Source organism: Festucalex cinctus, chromosome 2 (genome assembly GCF_051991245.1).
Source record: "Festucalex cinctus isolate MCC-2025b chromosome 2, RoL_Fcin_1.0, whole genome shotgun sequence".
NCBI classification, from domain to species: Eukaryota; Metazoa; Chordata; class Actinopteri; order Syngnathiformes; family Syngnathidae; genus Festucalex; species Festucalex cinctus.
In genome coordinates, this window is record NC_135412.1 from 40,133,973 (window position 1) to 40,155,658 (window position 21,686).

The window sequence follows — 21,686 nt, forward strand, 5'->3', positions numbered from 1 at the left end:
GTTAGGCACATCAACACCAGCAGCTGTATGAACACTTTTAATGTGGAAATGTTTGATTTGACTTGATCTCGAACAATAACAAATCCCATGAAAGTAAACAGACACTCATATAAAGTGTTCGATTCCAGAAGGGGCAGAAGGAAGCCAAAGCTTAATGGCTTCATTTGGAAATGTTTAAAGTATGTATTGAACTCACCTGTGTTGTATTTGACCAATCATTAAGAAGTGCTTTTCAACAAATATGAAATGATATTTAATGATAACACATCATGTCTGTCACTCACGTGTTTTCAGAAAAAAAAGAAAAAAAAAAGCTACTTTTATTCTTACAACTTTTAAGACTGTTCTTCTCATAATTTCACTTTTTTTTTTCCTTTCCCGTGTGGCTCAAATACTCTTTTGTACACCATCGCACTCAAATGTGTCATTGTGTTGAAATCGCAAGGAGTTTCTTTTTCCATTTTTGTCTTTAATTTTATGAATAGAAATATTTATATTATAGGGGCGGAGCAGAAATATAACTGAAAGTAGTGAGTATAAATTCTGCCATCCAGAACATTTCCTATGTGATGTATTTGGGAATACTGTTATAAAATCAAGACTATTTTGATATGAAATGTTTTGTTCATATAAAAGTGCTATTAGCTGACCAGATGCTTGATATATTTGCCATGGTATACTGTGTGTGTATATATATATATATATATATATATATATATATATATATATATATATATATATATATATATATATATATATATATATATATATATATATATATATATATATATATATATATATATATATATATAATAGTACAATTTATGTATTTTTTGTTAAATTGATGTCATCATAAGACAAAGTAAGAACACAGAAATGTGCTTTAGGCCCCTTTCACTGGCTTATCTTCACTTCAGCTGACCGTTGCTAATGCTAGTGGATAAGAGGTTATCTAACCTATAACAAACATTTAAGCAAGAATTCAACAATTCATATTATATTATATTATGTTACATTACATTATATATATATATATTTTTATAACTATTTTACTAGAACGTGTATTGGAACTGCAACCCAAAATATTTCATTTTCCTGTGGCGATTGACTTCCTACAGGCTGTGACACACTTAGAGAAAGTGCTGAAATAGACTGGAGAATGCTCTCAATGCCACATTCTTATTATGTTTACAATTCAAATATGTTTAAAATTTCTTATAGTATTATTATCTGACCAACTTTGTAATTGACGAGACTTACCGGTAAATCAATAAGAGAATATGCCTAGCCAGAAAAGTGCGCAACTGTGCACCTTTTCCTCTGTTTGCATATCATTACTGCTTGTGCTTGGACGCAGGCAGTTAAAGTATTGACAGTTGATGTTGGAATATCGATACCTGAGATAAGTGATCTTTCACCCTTGTTTTGGTTGCTGTTTTTCAAGTGGGTGAACATTAGCCAGCAAGAGAGATTGAAAAGCTGCTCTGTTGTTGTTGTCATTAGTTAGCCAGACACCGTTAGCTTTCCTTCATCTGATTGATTGAATCACAGATGACACGTTTGTTGAAGGGCAATGAATTAATAATGAACTTCACCTGACTTCATCTTTATTTTACAAAATATTGAAACATTATTAATCCCTTTACTTTTGTTTATTCTCTTTACATCTTATCCTATTAGCGAACAACTGTGTGTGGAAGTGAAGTTACGTCCAGGAAGGAAGACACAGAGCGGACACAATAACATGAACACCAGTGACTTATTTAAAAACAAAACAAATGACATGACACATAATTTGAAATCTGCAAAATAAATTAGCAGTCTTAAAAAAAAATAAGCTTTTTTTTTTCTTCCTGGGACAAAAGCATTGTATTGCATCATGTTGTGCTAGTGTCCCTGTTAACGTGACTATAGCTGTTTATTTTTTTTTCTTTTCTTGTTTTTATTTTTTGCTGTAGTTTATTTGTACTTCAAATACTGTACATCTCTGTTGTAATGTATGCATTTGAGAATATAAAGAGAGCATTTTTGTTTGGAGGAACAGTGACTTTGTGGGTGTGTGTTGTATGTGCCACCACTAGGTTACGGTCACGGGTCAGCTCACCTTGAGCCACGATGAATTGCTGCCTAAGCTCTGAGTAACTGTGCTGTCATTTTCACTCGACAGCAAGAGGCAAAATGGCCATCCCTTGAGATGGATAAAAATGGCTGGATTTTTTTGTTTAATTCATATTCCACAAATGCAATATTAATCAGAATCAGAACACCATGTGTAGAATAGTGGAGATGCATTGAACGTATTATTGTAAAGAATATTTTTGGGTTGACTTTTCCTTCAAGTGACAATAGTCATTCTTGGACACATTGAAATACTGGTTAGAGGGCAAAACAATTTATTTAAACATATTTTTAACATCTGTAGAATAAAAATAAAACATGTTTTTTAAATGGTCAAAATAATTTTAATAATAATAATATAATAATTTTTAAAAGTTTATTTTAATCAAGAAAACTGCCCCATCATCAATCAATTCAACATCACCTACTCTCAATTTGTGTTTAATTAAAAGGAGTAGAAGTACTGTAGGCCTATATATAACTTACCCATACATTTACAACTAAAATGACTCTTGGCATGTCATTTCCTGTCATTAGATAGATAGATAGATAATTATTTATATCAATAATATGCTGCAACTTTAAAATGGTCCAACATTATGATCTAGATTCTTCACTTTTCTTTTGAAATTTGCTGAAAAAAAACAAAAATTGAATCAGAGACAAATAGGAATAATACTGGTACTGTACAACAAAGGCTGCTTTTTTCATTCCAATGAAATTGAACTGGAACAAAAACACACAAATATAGCAGATGAATCATACAGTCTACTACATAATTCATGGCAACGGCTTGCATATTACAATGCAACGGCTGCTGTCAGCCGTTGTGCAGGGGCTAATCCACAGTGAGGGGTGCAATTATTGCGGCACTCAAAGCAGACTTTTTCTATACCTACATGCTGCATCATGAATATTCCAGTAAAATGTTTGTGAAAGGGAAAGTTTGTTACATTTCAAGCTTGAGTGAATGCTGCAGACATGTTGAAAGACGTCACAAACTACTCAAGAAGGCTGCTATCACTCAACTTCATAGGTAACTGAAATGGAAATAATCTATTTCGTAAACTTTATTATTGTATTTATTTATTTATTTTAGTCAAATGTAACTGACACTGACAAGTTAACCAATGTAAAAATGAAAACAGAACCTTAATTTGGCCTACTCTTGAATTTCATTTCTTTATGTAACTTCCAGTGTACTGTATTGTGGTAAGTGGAGCTGTCCACAGGAAAGTGCTGAACAAGGCAGCAGACGGCAGTGAAATGTCCATTACTTGAGTCCCAATGTCGCATCATGACGAATCAAAATAGCATCATTAATATTAGGGGTGTGAATTGCCTCGTACCTGACGATTCGATCCGTATCACGATTCATAGATCACGATTCGATTCGATACCGATTAATCCCGATATGAATTTACAAGTCGATTGTTGCGATTTTTTTTTTTCTCAAATTTTGAAAATACCATTCAGTAAACTTGTAAATGTACACTGTAAGATTTGTATGAAAATGTATTATTTATTGATCTCAAACTTCAGTGTTATAACTGTGAGCCACTATATTTAACAAACAGGTTGTAACCTTTTTCATGTTAAAACAGCATTGAAATAATATATTAAGGCTTAATGTTCCATTAATATAAGATTCTTCCATGCTTAAGGTATGAAAGTTAGACATTTTGTTGAATATTTTTCCATCAAAAATGGATGTTAAAAAATCGATTTGGCTGCCTATTGAATCTATTCGAGAATTGCGTGCTGTAGTATCGCGATATATTGCCAAATCTATTTTTTTTTAACACCCCTAATTAACATTATAATTAGTCATATATTTCTAGCAATTCTGCCAAGCTAGCTTATTTTAGCTAGTAAGCCAGTGATCCCCATCCAGCTCAAAACAATACTCCACTCCGTTGATTATCTTCCAAAAGGGCAATTGGGTAACGCAATGATGGAGAATTGTGATTATTGCGCTTACCAGCTATGAGTTGTGAGCATATTTATTCTATCAGACACATGTCAACAGAAATGTGCGTGACAGGAGCCAATCAATGTCCAGCTTTTCCTTCTCTGCTTTGGTTTGTTAGTTGAAGAAGCAAACAGAAAGTACGGCACTAGAAATAAGAACCGACAGAAAATGCAGCTAAACGCACACCTGACGGGCCACCATGAGTAGGCGTTTTCTTCCGAATATAAAGCTACTGACAAGAGATGTTCCTCACCATCGCTTGTGTAGCAGTATCTCCAAAGTGACGTTGAGTAAATGAAGCCGTTTTGCTAGGTATGCCCTCAAAAACAGATGACACAACAATCCCATTCAATCATTTGAACAAGTACAATCCAATTATGTGAAAAACATGAAAATACACAGCCTTCCACTGTAGCGTTTACATTTAGCCACTACTAACTAGCCGTGGAGCCACTGGACCACAGCATCAATCAATGTTGTCATCTTTTGATCATGTACATTTACAAGTAGCAATGATGTCGATGCTGTATTTAGGATCATAACTTGAAAATGTTCATGTTTATATTTTAAGGCCTATAGTCATTATTTCTGAGTGGTTGGTTTTTAGTAAATCTTTGTCTTAATTTGTTGTACTGTTGTTTTTTCGCTATTCACTCTATTCATCATTGTTTTCATTTGTTTATATTTTAATTCCTATGTGAATTCGATCATGTAGTGCTCTATTTGCCTTAGTTTTCAGTACAAGTGCTTTAAAACTGGTAACTTAAAATCAAAGAAGAAGTAGGCAAAGAAGTAGGGAAGCATGTAGAATGCATACTGAAGTCCAGATTTAATGTTGAGATGTTTAGGTCAAATTCCAAATCTCAGGAGTGTTCCACATGTGTTCCTTCGGCAGTATTGTAGTCCAAATTTGAGGAAGCGACATCTGTTTCCACATCAAACAAACTTGGCCCAAATGTCTCATTCTGGATGGCCTTCATCGCCAAGCTTTGGAATGGAGACTTCTCAATCCCAAATAGATCTCTGGCTGAGCCTAATGAGGCGCTCTGACCACAACCACCGGCAAATTAGCATTCACACTGATATCAAAATCTATTTACTGATCCATTAGCTTAACATAGTCATAATGATATGGGTGTGATGACTCACCAGAGATTTGGGTTAGCCAGTGGCTCGTCGTTAAAGGTAGATACTTAGGGTGGGAAGGTCTGATGCATGTAAAGTGGATCACAACAAGGCAAGTCAATTGCTATTGAGTTTTCCGAACTACAGCAATTGGTGTTTTTACATGATTCCGAATCAAAGCAGGTTTTTTTTCTTCACTTCTCAAGAGCTAACCCTGATAGTCGCGTGTTTGCAGCGAATGGAAGTACTGCTGTCACATGAAATCTATTGTGCCATCCCTCAAACTAACAGCTGCAAACAACAATTACAGCCTGGCCCAGATAAGTAGAATGGCACTGACTGCAGGGATGGCACTTCATATATGGTGAGTGACTGAAACTAAATTAGTAAAGTTTTCATTTGAGAATCATGATGTCTAAACGGCCTCCTGAGATAAGCGCAGTTTGAGCCAATAACTGAGATAATCAGATCTGTAGCATTGTTTTTAAAGGATGATAAGCTAGCAAAATAATCCATGTCCTCACCATTATTGCCTGGGACACATTTGTAAAAGCACCTCAGTAATGTTAGTCCCAATGGCTGCGCTAACACAATCATACAAAAACAATGATGCAACATTCTGAGGCAAAAAGCACCAAGCGACTTCTTGAAAATTGGACTGAGCCATAACCATACTACGGTGGTTATTTTATTAATTTAGCTCGTTCTAAATGCTTGGCAGCTATTGAAAGCTGGCTGTGTAGTTTACCTTGCGCCTGTCGAACATTACACCATCAGAAAAGCTCAGCTTGCGTTGGTTCTGACCAGTAACCACAGCATGAGGCGCGTATTTTGCCATGGTTTCCTAGACACGAAAGCAGGACATAGTTCTAGTTCCAGAATCCGATATGATGCAGACATGTTGCCTAGCGATTAGATGCGAATGAGAATGCAAACGTGAATGTGAAAGTAAATATTATGACATATATGCCTGCATCAAATATGAACTGCACTGCGAAATTCAGAACTAATATAAGCACAGAGTGTGGCATAAACACAACGTCACGTGGCTGGTTCAAATGTAACATTCAACTGAAGTATGCGATGAAAGGTTGAGTCAATATCATTAGAGTGTTAGATCCAATAATTTTAAAGTCTGATTGTTACATATTGTTGTTTCAGCATATACTGTCGTCCCTTTGTGGCACTTCTACTCTAAAGTGGAGCGCGCTCTGGAGAGAAGATGAAGGTATAAAATGGTCGTTTTGCTAGAGCAACAGAAGCTAATTTATCATTCTCCAGGGGTCAGGCGACGCTCCCTTGGTCGTGAATTTTAATGTTGTTTTTTATGGCTCTTAATAAACTCGATTTTGCTGTGGGCGCTTGCACAAAAAAGCACAGCATCCTTCACTCAGCTCACTTAGTGACTCAAGGAAAGGGAGGGAGCCAAATTTAGCCTACAGACCTATGTTGTTCTGGAATGTAGTGAGGTGAAATATTGAGGTCATTAGACACAGTATGGACGCCATTCAGATACATATGTTGAATCTGAAGTTTGTTTTATACAGAGTTAATGCCGAGCATATGAGATGTGTAACAAGAATTTACCGACATCAAACGATACATTCCCTTCAAACTTATGTGATTTTCAAATCAAGAAGTGTCCGTCGTAGCCCAGCTGCTTTCTAATGAACTGTGAAAAGGGTAGTCATGCTAGGGGCCTCGCTGCAGACAAATCTGTAGGAGTGGGGCTCCTCTTGCTGTTTCAAATTGTATGGTAGGAAATTGTCCGAATTGCCTTCAGCCTTGATCAGGAACACAGTCACATACTGGCGTTACTGCAGTTCTTGCAGGGATAAGGTCTGTCTGCAGCATGACACCTGCGGTTTGTTAACACTCACTCAGAGATTTGGCTGCCGACAGCAGGGGTTAGTCGTAAAAATGGGGTGTTCACTGGACCATGTAATGTAAATCCTACATTAGACCTGATGCACTGATGTGTAATTTTCCCATCCCTTTACATACTTTTGAATGTTCCGACTGGAATTGGTGTTATAAATCATTTGTTTCATAATTTTATGAAGAAGCAGTCCCTACTAACAACAAATCTAACCTAACCTAATCCAGCAGCACGTGTTGCTACATTTTCTGAATTTCAATGATGGTCGGTGGAAAATAACTGTGAATTAATAGCTCATTGTCCTTTTAAATGAGCAGCAGTCAGTCATTTCGAGGGCTCTGACAAAAGGTCCTTTGTCACAGTTTGTCAGCGACCCTTTCACGCGGCAGGAAATTCCAGATGATGAGGGTACGACTCTCTATACAGCTTAGCGACTTGTTTATCGAATTTTTAAAGGTTGATTGGCATCATTTAACACCAGGGTCAATTCATCACACGATTGCATCCCGCCACATCTGCCTCACCACAGCTCTGCATGCACACAACTTGCAGACCTATTGCTAAGGACTCTTTTTGAGTGTTTGAACATTTAAAGCCCATACAGACTTGGGTACATCCCTTGTAAAAACACAAACAGGCGACCAATGGTGCTTGACCAGGCACATTTGATTTATCTTAAACCCTTTTTTCAGGGATACATCAAAATAAACAAGCTACTTTAGACAAAATAAGGTACTTGAAGTGAACACCACTTTGTTACAATTTTGCAAGTCCTGTAATAGTATTTCTGTCATTGCCCTTGTCGTCATCGCCATAGCAACCCTGGAGTGAAAGAACAAAAAATGATTGGCTCCACAAGGACACCTCTCATGTTGTTACATTGGCATTGACGTTCCAGGGTCATGTGCAGCTGTTTTAACGTCAACATGAATGACATCCTTTGCCAAGGCCAAACAAAACATTCAGCACAAAAGTGTTACTATTTGACATCAACATTCAACACATGACACACATGATGGGGTTTGATTTACTCTATTCCTTAAGGGAAACATGTTAGTTGCTGGAGAGTTGATGGATTAATGCAATTAATCGTCATTTTGAAAAGCGAATCTTTGAAAATGTGCTAAATCCTGAAATCGAATTTTGTCTTCTGGATTATAAAAAGCCGTTGTTCTTATGTTCTGTTACATCCAGATGTTATTGCGAGTTGTAATTTTCTACAAGTGGTGGAATGCTGGATGGGTGTTTTGCAAGACAAGTTTAAAACAGCTAAAAATTTTTGCAGATAAGCAAAAACTATGAATGCTAAGTTTATGTTAAAACTGATTTGGAACCAGTATAGATTATTATTGTCTGAACATTTTGCACAGGAATTATTTTTTAATAAATGAAACCTTTAAATAAACGTTTGTTGGGTTTATTACCGTATTTTCCGCACTATAAGGCGCACCTTCAATGAATGACATATTTTAAAACTTTTTCCATATATAAGGCGCTACAGTAGAGGCTGGGGTTACGTTATGCATCCATTAGATGGTGCTGCGCTAAAGGGAATGTCAACAAAACAGTCAGATAGGTCAGTCAAACTTTATTAATAGATTACAAACCAGCTTTATGACAACTCCATTCACTCCCAAAATGAATAAACAGCTGTTTTATTATTTTCTCTGAGGTAAAGTATTAGTATTAGCTAGCGATCCAAGATGGCGGGATCTTCTGCGTATGCGCGTCACCGATCGTGCAGGGTCACGATAGCGTCTTGACAGCGAGACCTGTTGCGGCTCAATATTGATCCATATATAAGGCACACTGGATTATAAGGCGCATGGTCAGCTTTTGAAAAAATTGAAGGCTCTTAGGTGCGCCTTATAGTGCGGAAAATACGGTACATTAAAATCGTTTAAAATTGTAATCGTCCTGAATGACTGAAAAAAAAAAAAAAAAAGATTTTATTTTTTGGCCATATCGCCCAGCCCTAGCCTAAATACATTAAAAATATGTTTGTATGCATTGTGTATTTCACCTTTTTAAAAGTAGTGGGGAACTTTTAAGTTGTAGATGAGGCACTGTGTCTGTTTTGAATGTTATTTTTGTATGTATTTATTTATTTGGAGTGAAACTGAAAGATGTTATGTTGTCAAAATGTTTGTGAACCTATGTGGAAGATGATTTTCTTCCATTGGGCTTAACGTTAAAATGTTGAAGCCATTACAGCCACATGGGAAGGAAACTAAAACAATGATACCACAAGGATAAAGTCAACATTCTATTCAAACAAAAAGTGATGTTTTGTAAATTGAAGTGAATCCAATCTGTATGTAAATACCTGGAAGTGAAAGCAGAACCGTTGATTTGTTATTCAAAAACTTTACTCTCACAACTTACTTTCTGCTATTCTGTCATTGTAAGGAAAAATAATGAAATATTTTCTCAGTGACCCTAATGCTCTTTTGCTGTAACCATCCTGCCGCCTAGCAATCGAACCATACAGCAGATGTTTGAAAATGAGAACCCGAAACATATCGGAATTACCTCAAGCTGTCAAGTCCCTTGATGTGCGATTAAGCGTGATCCGTGACGCCTACCAGGATAAATGGACTTTTTTCATGCCTCCAACCCGACAGACGATCTCCTCCACTGCGAAATATGTAGAAAATGTCTGTCATTGCAGGCAGTCTGTCATTGCCAGTCTTGATTAGCTCAGACTCTGCTGAGCTCAGTGTGCTGTCGCGGTCCTCCTGACTCAAACATGACGTCCTCTGGGTTTTAGTTGTGACAGATTGGGGGTGTCATGGGGGACTCCCAGGGGTGCGCGTGTGTGTGCGTTTGCATTTTTGCGGTGCTTGTTACAGTGTGTGTGCGTAGGCATTTGCCTTTGTGCAGCAATGCATGATTTCATCTGTGTTCATTTGTGCGGATGTGCTTACGGCCCGCAAACTGCACTGCGAATTGTGTGCATGCACGAGCTGTCATCCTTGTGTGTTTGTGGGCGTGTGGGCGCGGTTGGAGGCTGAGCGTACCAGGGTCAAGATCCCGTCTGTGAATCGCATGTCTCCCTTCAGTCTGACAGCATTAAGCCGAGTCCAATCAATACCCGGGGGGCTTCCAATCCCTTGCATGCCACACAAAAGGCAAGTGGGGAAGAGACTGCTATGCTATGGTGACTTGAGTTGGTAAGTGACGGTTAAGACTGAGTGTAAACCTCCATTCACATTTGCAGTTTAAGTTCTCGTGTGTCCCTTGGCTCAAATTTCCTTCCTTAATTCTTCTCATAAAGTTAGAACATGACATGGGCTACTGTATAATTAAAATATAAACACAACGACAATTGAGCACATATAGCACAGAACTCCATTAAGTTCAAACTGTGTTCAGAAGTGGAGGGAAAAAAAATCATTGGATGTCAATGGAGGTTGATGTAAGAAGGGCCAGAAAGGACCAGTGGCAGGTAAATGAAATATGACAAATATTTCAAGAAGCCATATTTATGGATGTCTTTTTGTGTTACCCTTTATGGTTCATGGAGAAGGAAATAACCTAGAAGTGGGCGGATTGATCAAATCAATCTTTATTTATATAGCACCTTTCAGACATTCAAATGCAATTCAAAATGCTGAACAATTAAAATATCCACAATACAATAAAAAGAAAAAGCCACCCCTCCCCCCACATATCACCATGATCGTACCTACAGACACACACACGCAAACCACATCATGGAGAGGCACAGAAGAACCCTGTGAGGAAAGGCACCCAGGAGGAGTTCATCCAAATATCGATATTATCGATACCAAGTCAGTATCGATATCGATACTGTCACTAAAATATCGATCAAGTAGTTTAGTTTCAGTTTGGCTCTTTTATGCACTGCTGCGGTTTGGTCAAACAGATAACAGGCATCTCATCTTTGTTATAGATTGCATACTTGAAAAAAAAATATTTTTTGGTATGTTGATAATCTTTAAGATCTTGTTTATTTAGGTTGAAAAATAAGTGATGAAGGCAGCATTTTCAGTTATGTTTAGGTATTTGTAGATTCTGAACAGTATTTCCTTTGTGTCCTTTGTTTAAGAACGTTAAAAATGATTTTGTCATGGATGGTATGTTTCGGGGGGGATTGATCAAGTTGACTATTTTCTATTTATCATTCCTCTTTTTAAAAAAAATAAACACAAACACTTAAAGGTTGAAAATTGACTGTGCAACAATTCAATGATACAGCTAAATTAATTAAAAAATAATTATATACTATCCATCCATTTTCTTGACCGCTTATTCCTCACATGGGTTGCGGGGGGTGCTGGCGCCTATCTCAGCTGGCTCTGGGCAGTCGGCGGGGGAGACCCTGGACTGGTCGCCAGCCAATCGCAGGGCACACATGAGACGAACAACCATCCACGCACACAAGCACACCTAGGGACAATTCGGAGCGCCCAATTAACTTGACATGCATGTCTTTGGAATGTGGGAGGAGAGCGGAGTACCTGGAGAAGACCCACGCGAGCATGGGGAGAACATGCAAACTCCACCCAGGAAGGCCGGAGCCTGGACTCAAACCGGAGTCCTCAGAACTGGGAGGCAGACGTGCTAACCACTCAACCACCGTGCCGCTAATTATATACTATAATTTTCAAAAGGTATCGGTATCGGTGATACTAGCCCCGTATTTACTTGGCATCGGATCGATATCAAAATTTGCAGTATTGCACGGCACTAAAATAAATAGTGCAAATAGACAGATGGGATCCTACCATTCACATTCCCTGTTTGGAATTACCAAACTACAGTATTTTACGAAAGTGAGTACACCCCTCACATTTCTTCAGATATTATATCTTGTCATGAGACAACACTGAAGAAATGACACTTTGACACAATGAAAAGTAGTCTCTATAAAATTTTTTTAACTCTTGGTAAAGCAATCCATTTTCTTCTTTTCTACCCGCTGTTTGAGCTACAGTGTTACCACCCCGGAATGCAAATGTTAGGCCTTTGCCCATTGATTCCATGAACCAGAAACAAACGGGGCAAACTCACTTTTGTTCGAGGAATTCCCCAGCGAAGACCTCAATGCGCCAATTGAGTGTTTAGCATTTAGAGGGGAAACTACTGCACGATGGATGGATGGATGGATGGATGGATGGATGGTCAGGCTGTACTGTACACGCTTGTGAAAAGAAACGTACATAATACTCATTGTGAAAGATGTAGAGGAAATAAGGTTTCCAGCATTGCTACTTTGCGTGTGGCTTTTTAATGTGTACTTCTCGGGCATGCAAATCAATTAGTTAGCAAAGCGGCTATTGGGATTCCACACACGGGCGTCTGATCAGTTTGTGCCGAGATTCACGGGCAAGTCGATCAAAGGTAATTCACTATGAAATATCCCGAGTTACGCTTCGGTGGGCGCGCCTGGCCCACACCATTCATTTTGTTTAGTCGGCCCAATGTGGCAATCAGAATGAATTAACATGACAATTTTATTCTGAAAAGGCTTAGGCCAGCCTATTTTGACTGATGAATTTCAATAAGGACTCGACAAAAGGTCCTTTGAAAATGTCCGCCCCGCTCCTCTTCCACTTGACCTTCAGGTATCTGTGTCTAGTCTGTGTATGGATGTTGGCATCGTAAATGTGCACATCAATCGTAATCCTTTTATATTGGTTTCTTGATCTTCATTAGTCATGGCTCGAGTAGGTAAGCAGCCAAGACGGTGAAAAGGTCTGAGTAGATGACGTTTATGGAGATATATCTCCCAAGCTGTTGTCAAAGAAAGTCATTCTGAGCACTTCCATGACTTGTCTGTGGGTTTAATATATTGAAATGGGATTATTTGCTTCAAGCATTTTGATGGTTGTTTGGCTAAAAAAATAATAATAACAATAATAATGAAAGTGGCTTTAAGCATGTTAATATATTTCATTTGTTTAAGTGGCCCACTCAAATTTAGGCTTAAATTGAGTGTATGTTAAAACTCATTCACTGCCAGTCATTATAGAAATTTTTTACATTTCCAATACTCACGTGATATTACATTCAATAATTATATATAAACCGAATCTACCAAATAACAGAATAGACTCCCTACTTTTTGTCCCGTCCCGTTCTTTTATAATTGACAGCAGAAAAATGTAGGTTTGCCAAAATACAGCCATTTCTCCCATGGACTCTGAAACTGTGTTTATTTCCTATAAAATGGGGCAATGATGTCATCTACCGGTGGTTGGGCATCAGTAAAGTTGTTTCCAAGTTTGATATTTACAGTGGAGCATGCTCAGATTCGCCCCCATTTAGCACCGCTCTAAAAAATACAATTGACAAGTATACTTGTCAAAGGCAGTGAATGAGTTAAGGATGAATCATCCTAACATGGATCTTGAAAATTCTGTTAACAAAATCTCGGATGCACACAAAAATGTAATGGATTCTTCTTTGGCCCGTGTCCTACATCTCCACATAGTTGAAATTGGGTTAAACAATTTATGCAAAATTCTGCTGACTAACAACTAAAACAAACCTCTAAGAAAGCAGAACTTACTTACCAAGATACACCAAAATGAGCAAATGAAATGGAGTGTTTAATATTTGGCAGCTTTTACAGGCCTCAAGGCCACACACAACTTTTAATAGACCAACTTCAGTCTGAAGATGTAAACACGCTCAGATTTTAGAAGTGTTGTCTTTAAATCCAACCCACATTGCACAAAGAAATCCCCTTTAATGGAAAGAAAAAGCCGAACGACTGAAGTGCTAAAACAAAATTGAGGCAGAAGACATTTTGCCCGCCTGTGCGATAAATGCAGCTCCAGTGCTGCACTTTTTTTTTCTGGTCCTACCCATAAGGCGACCATGATGCCCCGGGACCGTCAGTACTAGCACCTTCTCTGCTATCATCACGTGAAGTTGGTGTGTGATCTGGCTCGGATCAAATGGTAGAAGGACAGAAATGTCCTGGGGTGCAAAAAGAGCAGCGACTTGGGAATATGTGATCAGGAAATGCTGCATTAGCCAGCAAGGCCTGGTGTAATTGAGACCAAAGGGAGTCCATCAAATGTCCTGGGGGTTTTCTATCCCACAAGGCCTCCTCTGTACTTCTTCAAAGGCCAGTAGCTACCTTAAACAGCTCACAGAGTTTCATCATCCACAACTCTTGATTCCGATAGAGATGCTCTCACTATCATATCATTAGAACAGAAAGCCTGAAGGGTGGATGCTCTTACAAGTTGATGACAGGCAGTATTTTCCTCATGAGTCTTCCACGCAGTCCATTATGTTTTCACAGCTCTGCTTGTCTGATGTCTGATGACCAAGGAAGTCGTTTTCGCCTTAATCATGTGAAAGCATGTCATCTCTTACCCGCGGGAAGGGGACTTCCTAATTAGCTTCAGGGCCGTGTGAAAGAAAAGAGGAACAAGAGATCTGGTTTTCCTCGCCCTCCTTCATCATCACCAGCCGTCTTAGACTCTTGGCTCACATCCTGCGTAGCACAATACGTTGAAGGAAAAGAAAGGGTGAGGTGGTGATTAGCAGAAAGAGAGGAGGAGGAAAGAGTGACAGACAAATGGATGAAGAAACCGGGTACAACAAGGGAAGGACGAAGATCTCCCATAAGGTCAGCATTGCATGTTGTGCAAGTGCACCAACGCCGTCTAATCCAAGGTCTCGTGTTGGCTGACTGCGCTTAATGATGCCCCTGCAGGCGTAACAGGTCTTCATTTTCATCTTTCTCCAGACTCAAACAAGCTGCTCGGCACTTTGGTCCACATGAGTTTATGTCAAGGGATGTATTTGCAATGTGGAGACATTCACGTGTACATGTTTCACTTTTGGAACTGTGAGAGCAATACTCAGCCTAATGCAAGTCATAAAGCATGCGATTTGATTACAAGCCTTGCTTCTTCTAGCTTAACTTATGACGAGTAGGGGTGGGAGAAAAAAATCGATATCGCAATATATTGTTGCGCTCTCTGTTGCAATAAATTATCGATACACTGACGGTAGATATCGATATATTGTGTCCAGTTGTGCAGTGTTACGTTATAAATGTTTATGCACTTTAATTTGTCTCACTTTACAATGTTTACAGTTAAAAGACTTAGAGGCAGTGAGGCACTATGCAGAACTTTCTACATTGTACAAAGTTTTGGCATTGAATAAATGCAGGATTAGATATTTTCCTTTTTATTGGCATTTGTTGGCTTTTTCAGTCACATATCGTGATATGTTGCTAAAATTTTTTTGACAATATATCAAAAATCGTAGATATCGTGTATCGTGATATTATCAATATCGTGAGCCAAATATCGTCACAGTATCGAATCCTGTTTTACCCGTATCGTCCCACCCCTAATGACGAGTAACCACAGCTCATTATAAATAAACTAGGGCTGGGTTTAAAAAATAAAATAATCAATAATGAATCAATTTTCCTTTTCGAGCCTCATATTAATTCATAAAACCATTATTATCAATTATTTTAATATCTTTTTCCCATAAATTCATAAGAAAATGTAATTTTAAAGGCTAAGATTTGTTTTGTATCTTACTGTTTCTTGAAATTTATTGTTCACGTGAATTTAAAAGTATTTTCTTACATTTATGAAAGACCTTTATTGACCTTTATTGTAAGACCTTTATTGTAACCTGGCAATAACCAGAATGATAATTGCGATTCACTCAAGGGAGTTCTTCACATCATCAATCTGGGACTGCTCCACAGTGATTTGCTCGGGAAAGGCGGGACATGCTGCACAATACGTCAAGCTGATTGGATGTTGTGGCTTCTTGCACACATTTGTTTTGACCAATCACGGAAATGGATGAAAATTTGGTCTGGTCTTAGGGGAAAAATAAAAAATAAAAATAAAAAAAAAATAAAAAAAGCACTTACATCTTTACCAGATAAAAATTCACGAAGCAACTCTCGATGTTCAACATTCAACAAGGAAATTGTGAGTAAATCGAGAACAGAATTCATTGCAGCGTCCATTCATCTATTCTAGGCAAGGCAAGGCAAGTTTATTTGTATAGCACATTTCATACACAAGGCAACTCAATGTGCTTTACACAAGGAAAGACAACACATCAAGAAGCATCAAGAAACAGTAGTTAACATTCATCCATCCATCCATCCATCCATCCATTTTCTTGACCGCTTATTCCTCACAAGGGTCGCGGGGGGTGCTGGTGCCTATCTCAGCTGGCTCTGGGCAGTAGGCGGGGGACACCCTGGACTGGTTGCCAGCCAATCGCAGGGCACACAGAGACGAACAACCATCCACACTCACAAGCACACCTAGGGACAATTCGGAGCGCCCCATGAACCTGCCATGCATGTCTTTGGAATGTGGGAGGAGACCGGAGTACCCGGAGAAGACCCACGCGGGCACGGGGAGAACATGCAAACTCCACCCAGGAAGGCCGGAGCCTGGACTCGAACCGGAGTCCTCAGAACTGGGAGGCGGACGTGCTAACCACTAGACCACCGTGCCGCCTAGTTAACATTCAGAGGAAGAAAAATAAATGAAAATAGATTACAAAATTTACTAAAAAGAACATACAATAATCTTAAAACATTATTCAACAAACTTTAAAACATTTAACAAAAGGAAGTTTAAAATAATAATAATAAAAAAAAAAAACACTTAATTAAAGCTGTTTAAAAGTCCCTAATCAAAGGTATGAGAAAAAAGCAAAGTTTTTAACCTGGATTTAAAAGCATTTACACTCGGGGCTGACTTCACTTCTGTTGGCAGCCTATTCCATCTGTGTGCAGCATAATAGCTAAATGCAGCTTCACCATGTTTGCTTCGAACTCTGGGTTCCACTAGTTGGCCCAAGTCTGTAGATCTCAGAGCCCTGCTGGGTTTGTACTCAATCAGCATTTCTTGGACATATTCAGTACCCAAATCATTTAGTGATTTATAGACGAGTAGCAGAACTTTAAAATCGATTCTACAGCTGACTGGGAGCCAGTGTAAATCCTTAAGTACTGGAGTAATATGTTCTGATCTCTTTGTTTTGGTCAGAACTCGAGCTGCAGCGTTCTGAATGAGCTGCAATTGTCTCATGTTCTTTTGAGAGAGTCCAGTCAGAAAACCGTTACAGTAATCTAGTCTGCTGGAGATAAAAGCATGGATAAGCTTCTCTTGGTCTGCTTGAAGCATGCAGTCCTTCAGTCTGGATATGTTTTTCAGCTGGTAAAAGGCTGTTTTAGTGATGAATTTAATATGATTGCTGAAGGTCAGGTCTGAGTCTGTTAGTACCCCAAGATTTCAAACTTGGTCTTTAGTTTCTAAAGACAGTGACTCAAGCTGTTTTTAACAGCAATCCTCTTTTCTTTATTCCCGAAAACAATGAGCTCCGTTTTGTTTTCGTTCAGCTGAAGGAAATTTTGGTTCATCCAGTTGTTAACTTGCTCTAGAGAATGACGCAATCCGTTAATACAACTGCTGTCATTTGGGGACATTGATAAATACAGTTGTGTGTCATCTGCATAACTATGATAGTCAACATCGGCGTTCTGGAGCATTTGACCCAAAGGTAACATATACAGACTGAACAACAGGGGTCCAAGGACTGACCCTTGAGGGACCCCACATGTCATGGCCTTTCGATCAGATTCAAAATTTCCAATAGTCACAAAGTAACTCCTTTCCTCCAAATAGGACCTGAACCATTTAAGGACTGTTCCATTTAATCCCACCCAAGTTTCCAGCCTGTCTAACAGTATATTATGATCAATCGTGTCAAATGCTGCACTGAGGTCCAACAAGACGAGCACCGATACCTTCCCTGCATCACTGCTCAATCTTATATCGTTCAGTACTCTAATCAGAGCTGTTTCTGTACTGTGATGAGGTCGGAAACCTGACTGGAATTTATCCAAAAGTCCGTTTAAGCTCAAGAAATTGCTGAGTTGATTAAAAAACACTTTTTCAACTATTTTAGTTACGAAGGGAAGGTTTGCAATTGGTCTATAATTTGCTAGCAGGGAGACATCCAGTGTTCTCTTTTTTAGAATGGGCTTGACGGCGGCTACTTTCAGAGATTTAGGAAGCTCACCTGATTGAAGTGAGCAATTAATTATTTGTTGTAAATCGATCTGAACAGATTTCACAATGGTTTTGAAAAAGCCAGAGACAGTAGTTGTTTGAACTTCTGGGATTGTTTGTAATTCAAAAAACACACAGGAATGATCTGAAATAGCCAGATCTTTCACCTCAACAGATAAAATGTCAACACCTTTAGAGATGACGAGATCAAGAATGTGACCTTGATTGTGTGTTGGACCTTTTACATGTTGTGAGAGACCAAAAGTATCAAGTATATTACAAAATTCTTTGGTATTTTTATCCAAGTTGTTGTCAACATGAATGTTAAAGTCTCCAGTTAAGACCAGATAGTCATAGTCGGTACAAATTACTGACAGCATTTCTTCAAATTCCTCCATGAATCTGCCTTTTTGTTTTGGAGGTCTATAAATTATGACAATGACGATGTTTGGTTCACCTTTTACCAAAAGACTAAGATATTCAAATGAATTAAAGCCTCCCAATAAAATTTCTTTACACTGAAATAGAGATTTAAATGGCAGCAAGTCCACCGCCTTTTTTGCCATTACGACATTTGTTCATGAAACTAAAATTTGTTGGTGTTGCCTCATTCAGAACAGTGTTGCAGGAACCTTCTGTTAGCCATGTTTCACTGAGGAGAAATAAGTCGAGATCATATGTCATAATAATGTCATGAATCAACAATGATTTGTTAACTAGTGATCTTGTATTTAGTAGCGCTAGTCTCACAGTGGTAATTGGAGACGCTGGTTTAGTCAGAGGTTGACAAGCTATACTGACTAGGTTTGTAGCTTCTGACTTATTTCTTCTCATTTCGTTTGCCAACTTTCTATTTCTTGTAATCACAGGAATGCTACAAGCTTCCTTGGGTCCTGACTTATTCTGGGAACACACATTTTTTATATTGTATATGTAGTCTGGACCCAAAGCATATCAGACCGGTTTGTTCCGCCAGCGTCAACACTTCCTGGTTTTGCCATAGCTGCTTGTCCCGCCCTAAACAACATTCCGAGAATTGCGCTTCAGAAGCGAAACGCTCTTCAATGGAACACCGACAATTCGAAATTGTACTTTATCGAAATAGTACAATGTAGCTTTAAGTTTTGCGAAAAAGGGTAACACTTAAGTGATTATAACTTGTTACTTTCATTAACCAGTTACTGCCTCCGCAAAATTTTGTTTGGAATTTAATGTTTGTGGAGTTTTTATCATGTCCTTGATATTTAAGAACAATTGATGTATAATTAATCAATATCAGACTGAATTGAAGAGAATCGAATTGGAAGTGGGGGGGGGAAGTCAAAATCGAATCGTACTGACCTTGTGTGAATTAAAAACAAATCAACTGAGGAAATTAGAATCTATACCCAGACCTACTATTCACACACAGAGTGCCATATGATCACTTTTGGATCAGTGCTCTTTCAGTTTAAGTACATCAGATAATTCAAATTGTTTGGTACCAACTGTTGAATTAATCACAAACAAGTCGTTTCTACTGTCTGTAGACTCTGAATGGTAATTATAGAAACAATGTTAACAACAAAACAACATGCTTCCCTTGTTTAAGGCACAATCTTGTTTGAAATTCAAATAAAGAGACACTAGCACAGGGCTTCACAAACGTGTTTTATCATGGGATGGGACCCTTTACAAGAGAGAAATCATTCTAAGGAGCCCACATAATCTTAACAGGAATCAAGGCATTTTGAAATGTTGAAGTTGATATACACATATTTTGCTGAGCACGTTGTTGTTGGTGGTGGTGGTGTAAACTTCATACTTTTCAGTAACAGGTATTTGGGTATGCATGACTATGTCTGCTGACAGGGTTGAATTTTTAGTGCTGAGGACTTGCTACATCCATAACCAGTAAGGAGGATTTCATGCACTCCTCCTTTATTACACGTATTGGTTCGCAGTGCGTGTTAAGTTCATTTGTGTGTGCATGAACGATGACAGTAAGGGGTGTATTTACAGTTCATGTCTGCACCTTTGTACGAAGCACTTAACAATACTCCCTTCAATTCACACACATTTATCCCATAATGGCGGAGTCTGTCGTGGAAGGTGCCAAGCAGCTCATTATAGAAGCAGCTGAGGGTACAATGGCACTCTCAAGCATACTTTAAAATTGTCACTTGAGGATATAGCAGTCTGGTTACAAGTTCTGAATACAAGACAGACTCTTTTCACCTGGAGCATGTGTCCATAATTTGCCCTTGCCATCAAGTTATGCTCTCACGACTCTGGCAAGATTCTGAATACCTGGTTAAGGCGAAGGGTAATGGGATATTTATAAGGTTTTAGGTGAATGAATGAGTATAAATTTATAAGTATTTGCACGCACGCACACGCACGCACGCAAACGCACGCAAACGCACACACGCAAACGCACGCACGCACGCAAACGCACGCACGCAAACGCACGCACACATACACACACACACAACAAAAAAAAAAAAAAAAAAAAAAAAAAAAAAAAAAAAGAAAAGAGCAATGATGACAAGACGTTGAATCGGTAAGACTACCGAATGAACAATTCTGAGCTCTTAGGAAAAAAAAAAAAAAAAAAAAAAAAAAAAAAAGTTATGCTCTCACAAAAATTTAGTAGTCAACCACACAATAAATTAAACACTCATTCATAACTTCAAGTAGTGTGCTTGCCTCAGCACATTCCAAAAACAGGGCATGAAAATGCTACATTTTGCAGCAATATTGCAATATCTGAAAGCAGTCGGCAGTGTTCCGCGCCCATTTCTAACTGCATCAGTTTACGAAAATAACAAAAGAGAGATAAGTCCACCCATGCATACAGTTAGACTGCACTTCGCACTAGATTTGCACTGGGCACGAAAATAGGGCCCTTCTTCTCCGGGCTGGCCTGCGGATTGTCCCAGAGGAGCTGGAGAAAGTGGCTGGGAAGATTGAAGTCTGGCTTTCCCTGCTTAAGCCGCTGCCCCCACGACCTGATAAATAAGTGAATGGATAAATACTGTATATTCGCCGCCCACACTAAAATAGAAACACTTTTCTCACAAAATGCGAACCCCAATATAAGTGTGTGTGTGTGTGTTTAAAGGAACACAAGATTTATGAAAAACTAACCAGCTATTCTGTGAAATACTGTAGTTCATTTCAACTCTTCCATGAAAATTTGCAAATTTATGTTGAGCAATTATGATTTTATAGCACTTTTTATGAATATTTTTACGTTAAGTACTGTATTGGGCATGATCATCGTATCACGTGCGTAAGATACACATTGAATGACATGGATTGAATGACAACAAAGAGACTCACGAGGAATTATCGCGTCCCACGGCAGACCTCAAAGGTGGAATTTCACCTTCCAACAAAAAAGCACTTCTTCAAAAGCAGTACAGCCACGGAGGACACGCCAAAGATTTGTTTCCAACCGAAAGCCGGATAAAACTGTCAGATCCAGCCGCCGGCGAATCGAAGTGGACGGTAAACATCTGGGTGACTTTTACTCTGCTAGGCTAAGCTACATGAC